Here is a 6,208-nt window from a genome sequence, read left to right as displayed (position 1 = left end):
GAAAAAAATAGAGATAATTAAAAATTCCACCCCCAAAAAAAATCCAGAGAGTTTAAGGAAATGCGTATTAACAACCGAAAAAAAAAAAAAAGAGCGATTTTATTGTTCTGTTTCCATACAATGAAGGTTTAAAACAAATTATATCCCTACAATTATCATCGGCTGATATCAACACCGAACGCTGGGGGAAGCCGGGGTGGGTGCTCCCCCGCACCGCCCGGTTCAGGAGCTGGGAAGGGGCTTTCTCGGCTCTGCTTCATCGCCCGGGACCGCTCTAAGCGATGGGGTTGGGGTGGATGGAAGTAAAGGCAATGCGTCCCCCAGGCTGCTCTGGGGGTGACGGGCTTTAAGCCCGAAGCGCACGGTTTTCCTCCCGCCTCCTGGAAACGGTGAAGTTGCCTTTGGGCTTAATGATTTTTTTCTTAAAAATAATAATAATAATAATAATAAAAGCTTAGGATGAAGCAGAACGCACAGACCGCCCGACGTGAGAAGTGACAGCGGAATTCCCAGCGGCTCTTTCCCGAAGCGCGGGGACATATCCCGACTTCCCCCGTGGTTTCAGCCCCAGCGATTCGCTCCGGGAGGGGTAGGGCTCCCGCGGGCTCCGAGCTGTCCCCGCACCCCAAAGCCAACCTCCCACCTCCACGGCCCCCCCCCCCCGTGTAACACCAAACACCGGCACGCTCCGCTCTGTGAATGCGGGGCTCGCATTTACTGCCTCAAGCTCCCAAAATCAGATGTTGGGAGGGCAACATCTGCACTGATTTTCAAATTTGCCACTTTTTTTTTTTTCCCCCTTGAAAAGGACCTCTGGTCCCTAATCCCCTGAGATGCCGTCTCCCAAAGGTGTCCCCTCACCCTGTCCCCGATTCGCCCTCAGCTTCTTTCCCTTTGAAATGAAAACACCCCCCACCCCCCAAATCCCCTTTGCTCTGTTAAAAATAAACATAAAAATAAAATAACATCCCCGGGGAGAAGGAAGTGCTTCGCCCCAGCCCGGAGCAAACCCCACGGTGTGCCGTGCCCTCTCCTCACCCCAATCCTTACGCTCCTCTCCCTCGATCCCCGGGACCCACCGTGTTCCCCCCTCCCGCCCCCGTCCGTGCCCAGGTGGCCGGGGAGCTCCGCACCTGCGGCCCACAAATAATGGGACAAACCAGCAGAGTCGGCCGTTATTAATTACCCGCTTGCATTAAAATCCGTCACCCAGAACCCGCCGCACGTGAAGGTGAGAGGAACCGGGGTGTGCACACACATATATTTTTTTTTCCCTCCCTTTCTCTTTTGAAGGCTCTCAATGACACCTAATGCTCTTTTTTTTTTTTTTTTTTTTTTTTTGACCAAGACGAGTGTTTACCCGGGACCAAAAACTGGGGGGGGGATGAGCGGCAGTGAGAGAGCGGAGCAGTGATTTGGGTGTACGAGGCATAAGAGAAGGGCTATAAACGGAGAGGCAGGGAAGCTCGCCCTAATTACATCCTATTAGAAGCATATGTTTCTTAGGTATTCTATCCTATAGATTTTTTTTTTTTTTGCATGCTTGTATATAGCATTAAATATATTGTCTGTGTACTATATGAACACACGGTTTATATGACGAACACTATGCGTGGATCGACCGAGGCACATCGGTGAGCAGAGCAGAAATGCTCTGGCCGCACGCACGTCGCTACACAGCAATATGAGACAGGCATGTGCGTGTCTGCATTTACCGATAACATATGCACATAAATACGAATCCAGGCCCCGTACACATCCCTTCCCGTCCCGAGATGGATGCATATTTCGCAGCCAGAGCCGGGTCCCGTTCAACCCGCACGATCCCATCCTCGCTCCTTCGCCCCTGAAAGCATCGGCAAAGCGGTTCCCTTTCCACCCTCTCCCCACACACATTCCGGCTCCCAGCGGGGTCGGGGGTACATTTCCCCAAGGTCACTGCGAAAAGCCGACTCCCCCCACCCAAAATAAGCAATAAATGAGTGCGTGTGTGTGTGTGGGGGGGTGAGCTTCAGCCCACTGCTGCCCTTTGAGCCGAACGCCCTCCACGTGGAGAAGGAGTAAAAGGAGAAGGTGAGGAGCCGAGGAGAGGTAGGTGGGGGGGAAGGAATAAAAGAAGAAAGTGATGGAGGGGGACAAAAGGAGCGCTCACTGACCTGGGGAGATGCTTTTTGTGGTGTCCCGCTCCGCTGGAGCTCTCAGCGCAGGAGTGCGGGCGGAGCGGGGCGGCTGCTGGCATGTCGCGAGCTGCCACCCAGGGGGAAAACCTGGGGGAGCCGCATCCTCCGAACGCCCACCGCCACCCTGCCCTCCTCCTCCTCCTCCTTCTCCTCCTCCTCCTCCTCCTCCGGGCTGGGCTGAAGATCAGAGCTCTTCCGGGTTGGGAAAGGGCAGAGAAAGAAGGAGAGAAAGATGATGGGCTATTTCTCTACACACCCATCCCAATAATCGCATGGGGCGGGGACGAGCCAGATCCCGGGGCTCGCAGCGTTGTGAGCGTGATGTAACCCGTCCCGGCAGCGACTGTCACTGGCAGGAGAGAGAGGAAAAAAAAATAAATAACCGAGCGTGTGCGATCGCGCACATAGCAGCAGCGGGGCTCGCTCCGGTTGCATCAAAAGCTTTCGAGGAAAAGCGGTGACATTATAGCCGCGAGGGGTTGTGCCTTCTCACTGCCCCCCCCCCCCCCTCCTCGGGAGGGATTTGTATGGCCCCTTTCTTTTCATTATTATTATTATTATTATTATTATTACTACCATTATTGCTATGACGATTACTATTATACATGCGTGCAAAGCTCTAAATCCGTGCAGAAAAAAAAATGCTAATAATAAAAATAAAATAAAATAAAAGAAATCCACACACATCCTCTGACATAGAGGATGTACACAGGGGGTGTCAGTCCCCTCTCTTTCCTCCCACGGACCAAACTCCCTCCGAAAAACGGCGTGGAGCTGCCCACGGGTCGGGCCCCGCCGCCTCGTATTTCCATTCAGGGACACAGTTCCCCACGAGAACCCAAGGCTGGAGGGTTCCGAGGGCCGTGTCCCTGAGTGGGGTGGCAGTGGGGGAAGCAACACCCCCGCACCGCTATAGGGCCCTCAGCTCCGGGGAATGTCCCAAATTCTGCACCGATGAAGAAGAAGGGAAGGGAATACGGGGGGGACACACGACTGATTTTCCATATTAATTCCCACTCATGTCAATCCCACCGAATGCTGCAGCCCCGGCGTGTCCCCCCCTTCCATGCCCCTTCTTCTCTGCGCCTCTCGGCTGATGAATCCCTTATTTTTTTTCCCCTGTGTTGCTCCAAAATAACGACACACGTTTGGGTGGTGTTGGGTTTTATTATTAAAGATGGGTTCTTGCTTCCGTGCCTCCCCCCCCTCGGGGCACTCACCCACCCACTCGTGAAGGGCTGCGTGCGGACACAGCCGCCCTCTCCGGGCCGGATCCAGGCGGAGATCTGTAAAAAAAAGGGTGAAAAAAGGAGTGAAAATTGATCGCTTAGGGAAATATATATATATATATATATGTATATATATACAGGCTCTAAGTCCTGGATTTTTTTTCTGCTGACGCCGGGAGTTCGCTATCTCCGCTTCTAGAGTGACTCTGTAAGGTGAAAGGTAACGCGATCGCCTCCCAATTCTATCTTTAGAAAACACATTCAATTAAGGTAATAACTTCGGGCTCATTAGAGCTGCGGATGGAGCCTTCCCGCAGCGGAACAGCGCTGGAATCAGCTCGGGCTCCCAACAGCCCGTGTCCCTTCGCCCAGAAATGTGTTCCCTCTCCCAGAAATGGCTTTGCTATGGAAAAGGGTAAAAAAAAAAATGTATATATATATATATAAATATATATATTAGAGCCACGACGGTGTGTTTTGCGTTTAAACGAGTGGAGAAGATGGGGCGAAATTCGTACAGAAAAACTAAATATATATGTGTGTGCGTAGCTAGAAACACTCGGAGCGTTCGTTCCTCGTCAGTGGAAAGGGGAAATTGCTGAGAGATCTGCTCGCCCCCGTACGGAGCTGCTGGAGGGAGGGAGGCGATGGTGCCGGATCCTTCCAAAACTGCCCAGATAATAAAAGAGAAAAAATAAAATACAGTAAAAGAACGGGAGGGAGCTGGGTCTCGGCTGTCTGAGCACATCGCGGAACGAAAAAGCAAGGATCCTTTGGGGAAAAAAGCAAAAACAAACAAACAAACAAAAAAATACCCACATGGGAAGCCCAAGGAGATGGAACCCTTCTGCTATTGTCCCCCTAATTGCCCTGGGTTGGTGGGGGAGCGGGGAGGGAATTTGCGCACGGGCGCACCCACGTATACACACACGTACACGCCACCAGACCCTTCACCCCCGCGCCTCCGAGTTCCTTTCCAGCTCTGCTCTCCGGCGATCCAGAGGTTAAACATAACTAATGAGGCTCTAAATGGCAGCCGGGGTTTATCGTAAATATCGCCAGCCCTTCCTCGATGCCTGCAGTTTAGCTCCGAATAGATACCGAAGCAATATATGGACAGCGAGAAGTCATTTAATAAATACATATACACAGAGGGAGATGTATGGCGATGTATTCCTCGTGTTTTCCAACCAAATGGAGGCTCTGGTTCTTCGAGGCTGAGAACACCTCCACGTATATGCACCCAAATAAATACCTCCACACGCACACGCACACGCACACGCACACGCACACACATCGATTTCGGCTCCGCCCGCACCGGGATTTGCAGTCGGACCGTCCATAAATCCAATCCACGCGTTATTGTTACCGAGCAGGGCAGCAGAAAAGAGCTCGGGGTGTTTTATTCGCTGTCACGAAAGTGCTCCGCAGGGAGAACCCACCCTTCCGCGCCCCCACCCCGGCGAAAAGTTGCCGATATCCCGGCGCAATCCCTCCCTTAACGCGGCTCGGTTTTGTCGTATCAAAGCCTCCATCTTCGTTTCCGAGGCGGGGGGGTGATGGGGGGTGGGGGAGAAAGCCCCGAATGAGCCCTCTTGGCATCGATCCTGCGCTTTGTGTGCGCGGACCGTATTCGCTTGACAGCGCTTTCCCCCCACTACCCCCCCCCCCACACACACCCCGAACGCAGCCTCCGACGTTGGTAGCATCGCCCTCATCGCTTCGTGTGAGCGCGGGGAGGGGTCGGAAATTAAAGCAATTCCCCCCCCCTCCGCCTTCACCTCCCGCTTACCCGATCCAGAGATCGGGAAACAAAGTCAAACCCGGCCAACAAATTCCTCTCAAGGTGCAAAATATACTTATAAAAATACATAAAGCACGTGGAAGTGGGGGCTTTTAATTAAATCTTACTGCGGCTCCAACAACATCGGGGTGATATTTCATTCGGAGCCGCCTCTCGCCTGTGTTTTATGGCGTTTTCTTGCCTCTGACTTTATTTAAAATATTAGACGAGGTGCAGAATTATAAATGACTCTTTCCTTATCTGTGCTGCTCACATATCCAGGATCAGAGGAGCTGATTAAGAAAGAAGTCAGAGGCAACGTTGGATTCATAATGATTCGGAATAATGAATCCTTATCTCTGCTTTCCAGATTATCACCCTTTCAGCTCCCAATGTTTTGTTACATGGGGTAATTTATTGCATCTAATACATCACAATGAATCTGATGGCGGAAAGCGATGGGCAACGTTGGGAAAAAAATAAAATAAAAATGAAACAAAAATAAAATAAAATAAATAAAATAATAAAGGAGGGGTCCTTATTTTAGGCTGGGTTTACACTGGTTTTATCCTGGGGGTGGGGAGGGGGAGGGAGATTTTTTGTTTTGGTTTGTTTTTATTTTTTAATGGGGAAAATATAAGGTAGATCTGATAATAGCGACAATAATAATTAAAAAAAAAAAAGTTGGGGGCTTTAATGAGCGTGTCTGAAATTCGGAAAATCGACCCGAGCTGCCGCGAGATCCCAATAATTTCTTTCTTTTTTTTTTTATTTTGGGGGGAGATAATGCATCATAAGCACTGAAAAGAGAGCGGAGCAGGGTCAAGATAACGCACAATTTGCGTTTTTCTCTATTTGTATATATATATGTGTGTGTATATAAAGGAGTGCTGCCAATAACGCTCAATTTTCTCCCCCCCTCACCACCAAATAAATACGCGCATCGCAGCAAATCGATAAGGTTTCTGCTGGGAGCCTCTCCCCTCTCTCTTTCTGCCTCCTTTTATTATTTTTTT

The sequence above is a fragment of the Numida meleagris genome, chromosome 1 (assembly GCF_002078875.1).
Source record: "Numida meleagris isolate 19003 breed g44 Domestic line chromosome 1, NumMel1.0, whole genome shotgun sequence".
NCBI classification, from domain to species: Eukaryota; Metazoa; Chordata; class Aves; order Galliformes; family Numididae; genus Numida; species Numida meleagris.
This window is presented reverse-complemented; position numbering follows the sequence as displayed.